The sequence below is a fragment of the Perognathus longimembris genome, chromosome 25 (assembly GCF_023159225.1).
Source record: "Perognathus longimembris pacificus isolate PPM17 chromosome 25, ASM2315922v1, whole genome shotgun sequence".
In the NCBI taxonomy this organism is placed as follows: Eukaryota; Metazoa; Chordata; class Mammalia; order Rodentia; family Heteromyidae; genus Perognathus; species Perognathus longimembris.
In genome coordinates this window covers 5,255,924-5,269,401 of record NC_063185.1, presented here as the reverse complement: position 1 = coordinate 5,269,401, position 13,478 = coordinate 5,255,924, and the positions used below count along the sequence as shown (strand labels likewise).

The 13,478-nt window shown below is 52.3% G+C and overlaps 1 protein-coding gene across 5 annotated transcripts in view; it reads left to right on the top strand.

The window, feature by feature from the left end:
- The first annotated feature begins 4,708 nt into the window (after positions 1-4,708).
- The window catches only part of LOC125341821 (core histone macro-H2A.1), a 55,003-nt gene continuing 46,233 nt past the window's right edge, over positions 4,709-13,478 (top strand). Inside the window, exon 1 of one of the 5 annotated variants that reach the window (XM_048333905.1) lies at positions 4,709-4,812. The gene's annotated coding sequence lies outside the window, so the exon portion shown is untranslated. Of the gene's footprint in view, positions 4,815-13,478 lie in introns of all 5 variants that reach the window. The other 4 variants (XM_048333906.1, XM_048333902.1, XM_048333903.1 and 1 more) reach the window with 4 other exon arrangements.

Here is a 13,478-nt window from a genome sequence, read left to right as displayed (position 1 = left end):
CAAGCCTTTCATTCGTGCTATTCAAGAAGCTCAGATCTGAGGATCACTGTTCGAAGCTAGCCTATGCAGGTAAGTTTGTGAGACTCTTATCTCCAATTAAGCAGCAAAAGGCCAGAAGTAGAGGGATGGCTCAACTGGTAGGGCGCCAGCCTTTGGCAAAAGAACAAAGTGAGAGTGTTAGGTCCTGAGATCAAGTTCCATTACTGAAATTTAAAAAAAAAAAAAGGAAAGAAAAAAGAAAAGATGAAAAGGTGCTGAACCTCATCAGTATCAAGAACGTGCAAATGAAAGCCACTAGATGAAAGACCAGTGCTCTACCATTTGCGCCACAGCTCCACTTCTGGCTTTTTGGTGGTTCACCAAACTCTCAACACTTCAGGATTTGTTTGTAATTCTTTTCCAGCCCTCTCCCTTGCCATAACACTCAGCTTGTAAATTATTTACATTCTTTCTCCTTTTCTGTAGAATGATGACAACTCACTTGAAATACAGTTGGGTTTATTGTTTTTAGTTTGCCTTCAGATTTAGGCATTTTCTCCCTACTTATCATTAGAGATGCAATTTTAAAACATTAACTTACACATGCATGCAAAAAGTATACTGGGCTGTCACATTTTTCTTATCCTTTCATGATTTCTAAGTAACTGTATTGAATGTTTCAACTGTCCTCCCTGTACTAGGGCTTGAATTCAAGGCCTCTTGCCCTTACTTGACTTTCTTACTCACAGCTGGTGTACTACTGGAGCCACATTTCTAGACCAGCTTTTTGTAAGAATCTCAAAGACTGTTCTGCACAGGCTGGCTTTGAACCAAGATCTTCAGATTTCAGGCTCTTGTAAAGCTAGATAGGAATGAGTCTCCCTCTCTGGTGCCTGGCCATCTTCAGTATTTTATAAGGAATTGATACTTTGTTTCGGTTTGTATTTACAAATGTGTATGTGTGTATTCTTTATCTTTTATTGTTATACAAAATGTAGCATAGTATATATGTGGGTGGGCGCTTAGCATTTCCTGGTTCACAGTTATTTCATGGCATTCTCTCCCTAGCAATCCTGGGGTTATCATCCTTTCCCTCACCACATAGTGTTCATTCTGCACTTCTAACATATCTTAGTTTATTCACCAACTTCCTGTGCTTGTTTGCAACTGTAAATAATGAGGCAATGAGTTAACCTTTGTGTATATGCATTTTGCATTTTGTTTTGTTTTGTTTTTGGTTGTGGGGCTTGAACTCGGGGCCTGGGCGCTGCCTCTGAGCTCTTTTGCTCAAGGCTAGCACTCTACCACTTTGAACCACAGCTCCACTTCCAGTTTTTTGTTTTGTTTTGTTTTGTTTTTTTTGTGTGGTTTATTGGAGATAAGTCTCATGGGGACTCTCCTGCCCTGGCTGACTTTGAACTGCAACCCTCAGATCTCAGCCTCTTGAGTAGCTTGGATTATAGGCGGTGAGCCACCGGCACCCAGCTACCTTTTGCATTCTTTTTTTTTTTTTGGCCAGTCCTAGGCCGTGAACTCAGGGCCTGAGCACTGTCCCTGGCTTCTTTTTTGCTCAAGGCTAGCACTCTACCACTTGAGCCACAGCGCCACTTCTGGCCATTTTCTGTATATGTGGTGCTGAGGAATCGAACCCAGGGCCTCATGTATACGAGGCAAGCACTCTTGCCACTAGGCCATATTCCCAGCCCACCTTTTGCATTCTTTTTTTTTTTTTTTTGGCCAGTCCTGGGCCTTGGACTCCGGGCCTGAGCACTGTCCCTGGCTTCTTCCCGCTCAAGGCTAGCACTCCGCCACTTGAGCCACAGCGCCGCTTCTGGCCGTTTTCTGTATATGTGGTGCTGGGGAATCGAACCTAGGGCCTCGTGTATCCGAGGCAGGCACTCTTGCCACTAGGCTATATCCCCAGCCCACCTTTTGCATTCTTGATAACATCTTCAGGAAAAATTTTTAAAGCAGAGTTGCTTGATTCAGGGTAAATTCAAGAGATATTTCCAAATCTTTCTCCAAAGAGGTGAAGAAGCTTGCATTTTTGTGTTTTAAAAATTGTATTGGGTTAGTTACACAAGTCAGGTAAAAAGTACATTCCTTTTTGGACAATGTCACCCCTTCCCTCATTCTCTCCCCGCTCCCCGTTTCCCCCTCCTGTCCCCACCCACAGGTTGTGTAGTTCATTTTCAACAGTGTCTAGTGAGTACCACTAGCTTGTATTCCTTATGCTATTTTTGTTTGTCTCCTGGGATAAGGGCTTGCTATGTTGCCCAGAGACCTACTCATGTCTAGAACTCCATGATCTTCCTGCCTTCACTTCTTGAATGCTGGGATTACAGGAATGTAACATCATACTGCACCAGGCAAAACCTGTATTCTTACCAAAAATGTCTGGGCGGGGGGGGGGGGGGGGAGGTGTAAACAATCTCTTAGTTTGGGAATACTTCCTTGATCCACACTAAAGAACCAGTTTAACACCTCTCCCCCCACAACACACACACACACACACACAGCTTTTGTATTATCAGCATAGTGAAAGCTGCAAATAAGGCTCTTCACAGGGTGCCATTGATTCCTGGGTCCAACCCTTGTTCTAAAGGTGGCTGGAGTCTTTTCAACCTGGCTCTAACCTTAGGCAGGGGAAAGAAAACATTTAAATCTAGGGAGGCCTCTAAGGCCTTTTTCCCACAGGCCCTGCAGGGTAGCTCCCCTGGCTCCTTTGTTATTCATCTGTGAATTAACACTCACCTACTGATCCAGGGCTTAACAAACAGCAGAGGGGGCAGAGCCTTAGAAAAACAGCCCTCAGGTGGGCTGTGGCTGTCATTGCCATAGATGGGGGGGGGAGGGGGAGGAGGGAGAAGCACCGGTGGTGGTGCCTTAAGTGGTTAGAGCCCTAGTCTTGAGCTTAAAAGCTGAGGGATAGTGCCCACGTCCTGAGTTCAAGACCCAGTATTGGCAAATAAAATGGATCTAATTGACGTCCCCCACCCCCACCCCAGTTGCTCTTTGCATGATTGGTGCAGAAATAATGGTGGGTATTCCTGCTGGTGGCAGGCCAAATCATCAATACCACCATTCTTCATTTCAAAGTATTCTGGGGGAAAATAAAGTCAGTTTCCTAGATCTTGCAGTCACAATTATTTATTTGATCCAATCTCAACCCCACAGGGCACACTTAAAATATTATGCAAGACTCAATGTGAAGTGAGTCCACAGTACTTAGGACACACCAAACTCTGATGTTTTTGCCCCCCTCCCCAAAGTACTTGAGGGTACTATTGTACCCTAAACTCACTCTACACCTGGGAAGGAAACAGAGGGAAGCCTTACACACCCAGGATGGGGCACTTACGCTGGGGGACAGGGAACTAGTGCTCGAATAGCGGAGTGTGAAGATTCATTGTTTTTATAAACAATAAAACAAACACTCGTGGAATCGAAGTAGCTACTTCCAGGCACAAAGCAAGGCTGGACTTTGGGGTGAGTGGGTTTGGCTCTGAAGAGTCAGGGCAGGGGTACAGGGGTGGGTCTTGGGCAGAATGCGGATGACTTGAATCTGAAGCCGGCGGCCAGGGCCGACGGCGTGGGAAGTTCGCATTGATTTGAGGATGGGGGCCGCAAGCCCCCTGGTGCTGATGAGGTTACTGGGGAGAGGCAGACACCCCGAGTTCAGACACAGGCCCGCAGTAAGTGCTCTCTGGAGTGCCAGGCTGGGCACTGCTAGGGGAGCACCTCTTCAGGAGTGGGGGTCACCCTATGCAAGGGCTCCGGGACCCACGCCTTGGGGTGCAGCCAGGGGTCTGTGAGGAGGCCGGGTGCAGTCCGGGTCCGGGTCGAGGCTGGGGAGCAGTCCAGAGTCGATGTCTGCGTGTGGGTCTGTGTCGGGGTCCAGACTGGGTGGATGTTGGGTCCAGGTCTTTGTTGGGTGCTGTGTGAGTCTATATCGGGGCTCGGGTCAAGGTCGGAGTCCAGGCTCACTGTCAGGGTTCGGGGCTCTGTCGGGTGCAGTCTGGGATGGTGTCAGGATCCGAGTCGAGGTCGGGGTTCCCCTGGAGTTAGGGTCTATGTCAGGGTGCCACCTGGGACGGTGTCGGGGTGCAGCCAGGGTTTGGGTCGAGGTTGGAGTGCCGTCCGGGTCAGTGTCCGTGTTGGGGTGCAGTATGGGTCGGTGTTGGGGTCCTGGCCTATGTCGGGCTGCAGTCCGGGACTGGGTCCGGGTCGGTGTGAAGGTGCGGCCCGGGTCGGTGTCAGGGGTGCAGTCTGGGTCTGGGTCCGGGTTGATGGGATGCAGTCCGAGTCGATGTAGGGGTGCAGTTTGGGTCAGTGTCGGGGTCCGGGTCGGTGTCCCCGCGCCCGGGTCGGTGTCGGGGCGCAGGCTGGGTCGGTGTCGGTGTCGGGGCGCAGGCTGGGTCGGGGTCCGGGTCGGTGTCGGGGTGCAGTCCGGGTCGGGGTCCGGGCTGGGTCGGTGTTGGGGTCCGGGTCGGTGTCCGGGCCGGTGTCGGGGTCCCACGCCCGGGTCGGTGTCGGGGCGCAGTCCGGGCCCGTGTCGGGGTCCCCGCGCCCGCGACGGGGGCGGGGCGGCCGGCGCGCGGGGCCGGATGGGACGTGACGGCGCGCGCGGCATTGTGGGAGCCCCGGGCCGCGGCGCTGCTTCCAGTGCAGTGGGCGGCGGGGCGGCGGGGGGCGAGCGCGGGCCGCGGGCGGGAAGGAGGCGGCGGAGGCGGGAGCGCGGAGAGAAAAGGCGCGAGCGGCCGACGGGCTCCGGCCGGACACCCTGCTGCTGCAGCGGACGCCGCCCTCGCCACGGCCTCGGCCTCGGCCCCGGTAAGTGCGGCGCGGGCCTGGCCGCCGGGCGCCGGGCCTGGCTCTGCTCGCGCCTCGGGCTCCGCGCGGCCCTCGGCCCGGGGCCCCACGGCCGGCCTCGCCCCGCCAGGCCCCGGCCCGGCGCGCGCGGCGTCCCGTTGGTTTTGTTCTATTAAAAAACAATAAATAATAAAACAAAACATCAAACCCGGAAACGAAGTTCTGTGGATTCGCCGCTCCCGCTCGCGGAGGCAGCAGCTTTTGTGGCCGGGGGTGGGGGGGGGGGGGTGGTGGCGGGCGGCGGCGGCCGGGCCCGGGGTCGGGGCGGGGGCCGGGGCGCGCGGGCCGGGCTCCGGGACGCGGGAGGCCCCGGGGGCGCGGCGAGCCGGCCTGGGCCCCGGCGCTTCGTCCTGCCGGAGCTGCGCGCGGAGTGGAACTTGGCGGAGCCTGTGGAGGAGGGGGGGATTCGAACCCCAGGGGTGCTTGTTTGTGGGGGGGGGGGTGGCCTGCGGCGGGGCGAGGGTTTGGGGGGGGGGTTCCGAAGCTCAGTTGGGGTGGGGGGTGGAGGTGGGGGAAGGGTCTGGCCGGGGGCCGGAGAACCCCGCCGCGCTCGTCGCCTTTTGTTTGCTTTGTGATGAGGAGGTGTTGTGTGGTGTGAGTGTGTGTTTTGAGGTGACGGGAGTGGGGTGGGAAAGACTGCCCCTCCCCCCGTCCCCGGTCCCGGGGTGGAGGAGGCCGGCAGGGCCGGGACTCGCAGCCGGCGGGGTGGGGTGGAGAGCGAAGGCGACGCGGCTGGTTCTCACCTGACAACAGGTGTGCAGGAGCACGGTCGGTCGCCCCACCCTCGCACCTCATCACCCGGATTGCTGCGCTGCAGAGTCGCTGGCGAGGTTCTCCTTAGAGACTAAAAACGTTGGGTCTGAAAGAAAAAAAAAAGTTTGAAAGTGTACGACTTTTTGAACCAACAGCTGAGCTAGATCTGGAATTCCGCTCTTTAGAATAACTAAGAAAGACCTTGTAAGGCTTTAATGATCCAATAAACAGCTGAGAAGAATAGACAGTTAGAGAAGCCCTCTTTGCTAACAGGTTTGTGGTTTGAGGTTTTACGGTTAAAAGGGAGGAAGTGCTTTGTTCTCAAGCTCCCTGCTTCAGGCAGTTCGTGGGGGTTTGGGCAAGCGTAGGAATCTGAGCTACAAACACAAGTTGCGAATTAAGCAGAAGCTGCCTGATAATCCACCTGCCGCCAACTCCCGGCCACCTCGAGGGCCCTGGTCCGCTGTCAAAGGTGTCATTAACACCGAAATGAGCGCCTTATAGCCCTGGCTGGAATGAAGACTCCTTATGCCCAGTTGGGCAGTTGTAACTCAAACTGCGTGGAGACTTGTCTACTAGGATGACTTTTTAAACTTGAATTGTCTTAAAGCAGCCAAACTCCCTCAAAGACTGCGCATTCATCCCCGATTCCGCTTTTACAAGGAGGGAGGGACAGCGCTCAGGTCTATCCCATGGATTTGTTGTTCTTGTTAACTTGGTCCTTAGGTAAGGTGGAGGCGAGGGTGGGACTGGAAAAAGTGTTTTCAGCAGAGTCCAATTCAGAATATTGCTGGGAGAGCCCTTGTAAACATCGAGAATCTTCCAGAACTTCTTGTGACATTCTAGTGCACCGTGGTGTCACTGGACTCCTTTTCACCAAATGGGACCAGGAGAGGTTGCTGGGAGACCCTCATTCATTTGCTCACCAGCAGTCTGGGAGTACTTGTACTCTTCTTGAGAGCTGCCTGTAATACCTCTGCTCATGCTGTTTCAATTCATTTAAGATATGTTTAAATAAAAGCATAAACTGAAAAACCTCCACTGAGAAAACAAGCCAGAGTCTCCATTTGGTTGGTGTTCAGATCTCATCAGCTCTTTGTTCTTATTTCAGATGTCCCTAAGGGGGCTTCGTGGACCCCCTTCCCTGGAATGAGGAAGGACAGGAATGAGTGGGGCATACCTGTCCTGTGAGCCCTTCCCTCTTTAGGACTTTAGAGGGACACCAAACCTCAGTTCTTCTGGGTGGGCCTGAATGCTCAGCTCTACATTCCAAAGACTCATATCACTGGCTGGTGTGTTGCAGTCTTCCAACACACATTTCCTGAGAATCAGCTTTGCTTCATGCAAAGGAGACCACAGACAGATGAAGGGCCAGGCCTGCCCTAGAGAGCTGACCTTAGGAATATGAGAAAGGCATGTGGCCATTAGGTGGTCAGGGCAGGAGGCCACAGGAGCCTCCAAGAAAGGCAGTAACTGTAACTTAGCCCAGAACAAGCACTTCTGGGGCAAGGGAAGGAGGGCAGATGGGGAACAAGGGTGTGAGGACTGCACAATGTGCAGATTGGAGAAGACAACAGAGGGGCTTTGGGGGAACTGCCAGACATTTAGTCTCAGAATCCTAGTCAGGTAAAGTGAACGGGCCACGTCATAAAGGATCTCGGTCACACCACAAGGACATTAAAGAGCCCCTAAAGGGTCCTGAGCAGGAAAGATGTGGTCAAGTGGATTTTTAAAAATCTTTTTTTGGGGGAAGGGGTGTGAGTTAAGGATGCTATGACGTGAGGCATGTTCCCAACTCTTTTGCTACGAAAGCAAAATGAATTATTTTTCAGATAGGGTCTGGCACTTTTGCTTGCCAACAGCCTTAGACTGTGATCCTCCTGCTCTCTCCCCCCACCATTCCTCCTCATAACTGGGATCACAGGTACAAATTACCCTTCTCATCTGTGCTCTTTTATTCTTTTTGGGAACTCTTCCTCTTTTCTGCAAATTCTGAGTGGCTTCCAGATACTAGGTCTGACCAAAGTTCTGCCCTCTGAAGCTTGCATTTAACTTTCTTCTTTTATCTTTTTTTTGTTTGTTTGTTTGCTTGAGACTGGGACTCAAACCCAGTACCTGACGCTTTCGCTCGTTGGCTGGTGCTCTGTCAACTGAATCATGCCTCCAACCCTTTTCCTCTTAAAGGCTTTCCCTTGGACTGGGTATCTTAGAAGTCCAGCACAGCCTTTGGGACTGAGAGAAGGTAAGTGGGAGAGTTTCCTTGTGAAGCAGGCAGAGTGACTTGCTGTTAAAATATTGTACAGGTCCTTTTGCCCTGCAGAGGGGAAGTTTTCTCTTGCTGGCTAGTTTCCCACAAGCTTTTCTGCTTGTGATGAGTAGCACTTGTGTTTGGGTTTTTCCCCCCACCCCCAACCCCACTAAAAGCCTAATGCATGACCAAGAAAAAAAAAGCATGGTGTCAGATTTATCTTCCGTTTTCCTTCTGTTTGCAATCCCTCCAATACCTGAGGGTGGACTGTAATTTTCTAGGTTCTTTAACTGATGGGCTTGTTTTATCATTTGGTGTGTAATGAATAGAGACAGATGTTTCCCCTGATTGGTTAGAGCATAAGACTAGACCTCTGTTCCAAGCCAATCAGTGAGCGGCTCCTGAAGCCCAGCTCTTGGGAGTCATGGTTGTGTAGTGTATATCTTCATGCCTACAAGGACCCGACAGCAATGCTACTGTTAATATCGGTCACAATAGGGGTAGACAACAGAATACGTCACACAGAGTCCAGTGTTGGAGGGCTGCCTAATGATCAGAACTGATAGAAAGGTGGCATATGCATGTGGATGCAGCTACAGGGAAAGTGGTAAGCCCTTCCTCCCTGACAGTGCTGACAGCTCAGATTCTCCCGTCCTTGGGGCTGGAACAAAGGCTCTCTGACACCGTTCTAATCAATATTTTATTCAGGATCAATATATGTGTATTCATTGCTACATTGATAATGAAAGAGTTCAGAATTGATCATTCCAGTGGTTTGGAGCGGGAACCAGTGTTACAGGTGGTGGCTGTAGGAGAGGCCGATGGAGCCATGGAATAGTCATAAAACTTAGCGGCCAGGCATTGGAGTGGTCCTTCTTGGGAACCCATAGGTGGTCCAGCAGGCTCCCCAACTTTCAAGGGGCCGGACCCCCACAGCATTTTACCAAGTTTGTGTATATGCATGCTCCCAGAGAAGATTGGTGGCCCAGTAGCCACAGCTCTGGAAAAAGTTGTCCTCTGCTTAGAGACACAGTGGTCAGCAGAGCAAATGGGTACTTATCCATTGAAGGCTTGCAAGCCAGCAGAGGCGGCAGGCTTTAGAATTTGTGTATGGATTGGATCTCAAGTAGCAAGCCCCTTGAAGGAAGGACTGGAAACTGCATTTGCAGAGCACATAAAATGGATCCAAGTTACTGAATAAAGAACAGGATAAGCTGAGGGACATTTTAAGGCATTTTTAGTGGGGTCCCAGGGGCTGTAGCTGCTCTGCCCTCAAATCCACTGGGGAAACTGGAGTGATTTAGTCTGGGGGCATTTGGCTGCTGGAAATGGGGAGAGGGGTTGGGGATCATCTGGGTCTGTGTATAAGGCTGGAGTCTCAGCATGGAGCTACCCCAGACCAGGCCGTGGGAAGGACCCAGGCACAAGCACAGCAGGATGGTGGAGCAGGAGCTCATTCATTACACTAGGGCTGGGACCACTAGGGCAACTGCAGACAGGGCTGGGTGCAATGAAGTTGGTTTGCATGCAGAGAGGAGAAAGAGGGCATGGCCAGCCCTCCAGGAACCCATGTCTCTCCCAGCTTACTGCCTGTCTTGCCCAGCCTACTGCCTGTCTTGGTGGTAGAGGGCCCTTGTTCTTACATCCATCCTTTCCCAGGGAACCTCCCCACTGCCTCTGATCGCCCTGTCACATCTCCATGTGACCCAGGGACAGGCTGTTCACTCAATCCCCACTTAGCTCTTCAACCATTTGTCATCGGATAAGCTTTGAGTTACTTCATACATGTCTTGTACTTATTGTGATCAGTTTATAGTTGGAGGAGTCATGCAGGATATTCCTTATTGGTGGTACTGCTGATGTATGCAAGTGTGTGCTCACCAGTACCGGGGCTTGAACTCTAGGGCCTGAGCACTGCTTTCAGTGTTTTCCACTCAAGGTTGGTTGGTGCTCCACCACTTGCACCACAGCTCTACTTCTTTTGGCTTTTTGGTGGAGTCTCCTGGACTTTCCTGCTTGGGCTGGCTTTTTGCACTGTGATCCTCAGATCTCAGCCTTGTGAGTGGTATTGTAGGACCTGACACTTGCTTGCTCATGGGGCTATCACTTGAGCCATGTTGCTAACCTGAATTTTTACTGGTTCTTTTGGAGATGGAGTCTAGTGGACTTTCCTGCCTGGTTTTAGATCACAGTCTTTTGGATCTCAGCCTCCTGAGTAGCTAAGATGATAGATGTGAGCTACCACTGCCTGGTCTCTTAGTTTATTTTTGTTGTTATTGTATCAAGATATCATAGGCAGCAACTTTATAAAGAAGAGAGATTAATTTTGACTCACAGTTATCGAGGTGCTAAGCCAAGGGCCCAAAGTCAAGAGTTACATCTGGCGATGGCCCTCTTGCTGGCAGAGTCCTGAGGCGGTAGAGGATCATGTGTCAGTAAGCAGGGATGGCACCTGTGTGTGGCTCTCCCATTTTCTCACAAAGCTGCCAGTGTCTCTCATGGGGGCTCCACCCTGAGCCCTTACCTAATCGCCTCTCCACCAGCCCACTTTTGCATACTATGGTCAGATTATTTCAGTCTTGCATTGAGGACGTAATCACATGATGCCTTGGGGATGTCTAAGCCCAGGGAGCATGGGAGTAAGGACCACCAGGATCCCTTCAGGGTTGGTGCAGGACCTTCCTGACCTTGGCTAATGACAGCAGAAGAGCTGCCAGGCTCGTGTGCTGTAATGACTGGCAGCAGTCCCCGTGTCTTTAGAGTTCAAGGGCTCCTAGGTTACCAAGCAGGGTGCCCTCCTGGACAGACAGGCACATCATTGCCAGTTTGACCATATGGCACGTATGTCTGTTCACCACGAGCAGTGCCTTGAAGGCAGGCTGAGTGCTGAGGAAGTAGGACTCTCCATGCCTCAGGGCCCCCATGGGGGCATCGGTCATCCAGACCATGACTTCAGGTTCTGCTCTTGACTGGTTTGTCATGTGACAGAGGTGAGCTCTTTCCCTTTTGTTTTCCTGAGCAAATAGAGTACATTTCTCAGTCTCTCTTACAATTAGATGGGCTCTTGTCGCCAAGTCCTAGTTAAAAGATTATTATCAGGAGTGATGTGCCCCACTTTCATGCCGGCCCCTAAAATCCTCCATGTGTCGTCAGGTGCCAGTGGTTCACACTTGTAATCCTTGTTACTTGGGAGGCTGAGGTCAGAAGAATCACAGGCAGAGAAGTGATAGGACATCTTCTGAACTCATAACTGGGCACAGTGACACTCACTTGTCATCCCAAGCCACATGGGAGGCGGAGATTGGGAGGCTTATGCTTACAGGCCTACCTGGGCAGAAAAAGTCTGAAAAATCCCATCTCCACCAAGGGAAGTTGGACACAGGGGCCCAGGCCTGAGGTCTAGCAGTGAAGGAAGCCTGAAGTAGGTGATGTCAGCTTCAGCATGTGTCTGAGCAGGAAGTGAGACTGTGTCTCAGAAGTCAGGGGCCTGGAGTGTGCTAGCCTTGGAAGCACGAGAGCCCCTGAGTTTAAATCCCAGTACTGCAAGAACAACAAAACACACCAACCTGGAGACCCCTTTGTTGGAGAGGGATTGGAGTCACGATGAGATGTGAGCCACTCACCTGCCACCAGGGAGGCACTGGGATCCTTGACCCCAAGGCTGTGCTGGCACCCAGGGACAAGCCCACTGCAGTGGCTGGAGTTCAGCCCCTTGTGTGCATCAAGTTGGGCAGGGTAGGTGCTGTGGGAACATACACTTGGCCATTCGGGCTGTGGCTGGGTTCATGGTGGTGGAAAACTGGGTGTTGTTGTGAGTGCCACTCAACGGACAAGCAGCACGTTCAAAGACATGGAGATGCAGAGAGGGCAGGCTGAGGAAGGCAGGCTGGCATGGGTGGGCCTGGGCAGGGCTGCCAGGAAGCAGTGCCATGGAAATGGTGAGGGATGCTCTTTGTGGCTGCCTCTGGGTGGCAGGGACTCAGCAGAGGGACAGAGGGGGGTTGGTGCCCGTGGGGAAAGCCTGGTGCTGAGGCCAGTGAGGGGAAAGAGGAGGCTGAAAGAAGGCAGGAAGGAAAATATTTTTTGGGGGGGCGAGGCCTGAGGCCCAGCAGAGCTCAGCTAACACTTGAGGCTATGGGTGGGCAGGACTATAGGGCTACGCCGCCCTCTGCATGGGCAGCATGTGCACATTGTTGTCATTGATGCTCAGATGTCCAGAGGACCTGAAGACACTGGGATGGACAAGTGGGTGCTTGCCACAGGCCATCAGCACAGCCCTGTGTGGCAGTCAGGTATGCACTGGCAAGCAGACTGGGAGTCACCTGTGTTTGGGCATAGAGACTTCTGGCTACCGTCAGAGGAGGGAAACACAAGGAGCATCACTCTCTCTATCTCTGCCTACATCTCTCTATCTCCCTCTCTCCCTTTCCCCTCTTCTCTCACCCCTCTCCCTTCACTGCAGTTTGGACCCAGGGCCTTTGTGCATTCTGCCACTAAGCTTTATCCACAGCCCTTTTCATTTTGTATTTTGTTTTTGGGTTAACTTGAACTTGCAATCCTCCTGCCATCCTGGTACCTAGGATTACAGGTGTGCGCCACTATGCCCAGATGTGCATCCCTTTGAAAGGAAGAATGTATGTAGGACCTGGCAGGCCTAGGTACTAATGGTCTGTCTAGGGAGAATGGCATCCCAGACTCTCAGCAGGTCTGCTGGAGAGCAGAGGCGAAGTCAGCCCTGTGAGAAGGGGCTGCAGGGCTGCTGGAGAGATGTTGGGATTATAAGCTTTCAGCCCACAGGCATTGGATTGTTGGTCTATGAAACATCCTTGTAGCCAAGCCTTTGGGTAACCCTAAAAACAGGCTCATGCACATACATGCATGTTCCCTACTCAGCAAGCTCGGGCAGTGTGCACGAGATAACATAATGGAGTCACCATTTATTTCAGAAATAACCCTCCTCTGTCACTCTGAGTCCTTAAGACCAGATGCCCCACGAGGGCCCTTCAAGGTGCCCTCATGACAAGGGTTTGCGCCATCTTACCCCTGCAGGGCCTGGCTGTACAGCTGCCCCAGAATACCCAGTAATTCTGCTATCTGTGGCCTTCACAGCTGTCTCTGTGTTGAACAGATGACCTGGAATGCTCTTGGGGCTGTAGAGACATTAGGGGTGAGCCGCGGTCCCTGGCATAAGTTTGAATGTCAGACTAACCTGGGCTCCTAGTCGTGTGGCCTCATGGAGTCTTGTCCAGTTGGTTCAGTAGTCTTGTTACTGTAGAAGAGGTATCAGGGGAACTCCAGAGTGGGCGGAGCCCCTGGCCTCTCTCCTCCCACCCTCACTGGCCCTCTGGAGCACTTGTTATGACCATTTAGAGGACTACCTCAGTTTATTTAATGTTTCTCATCCCACCAGCTCAGGAGGGCTGAGCAGCAAGTTCCCAAAGTGTGCACCCGAATGCTCGGGGCACTGAGGCAGCACTTGCCACTCCAGAAACAGTCAGGGGCAGCCCTCTGTCCATGGCTGTCAGCGGGGAGAGATGAGAGCACGCACAGTGCTGTGGCCCTCAAACGATGGAGCAGGTGGATGAGTACTCAGGGGTGGGCTGGCAGAGGGCAGACAGCAGGTGTG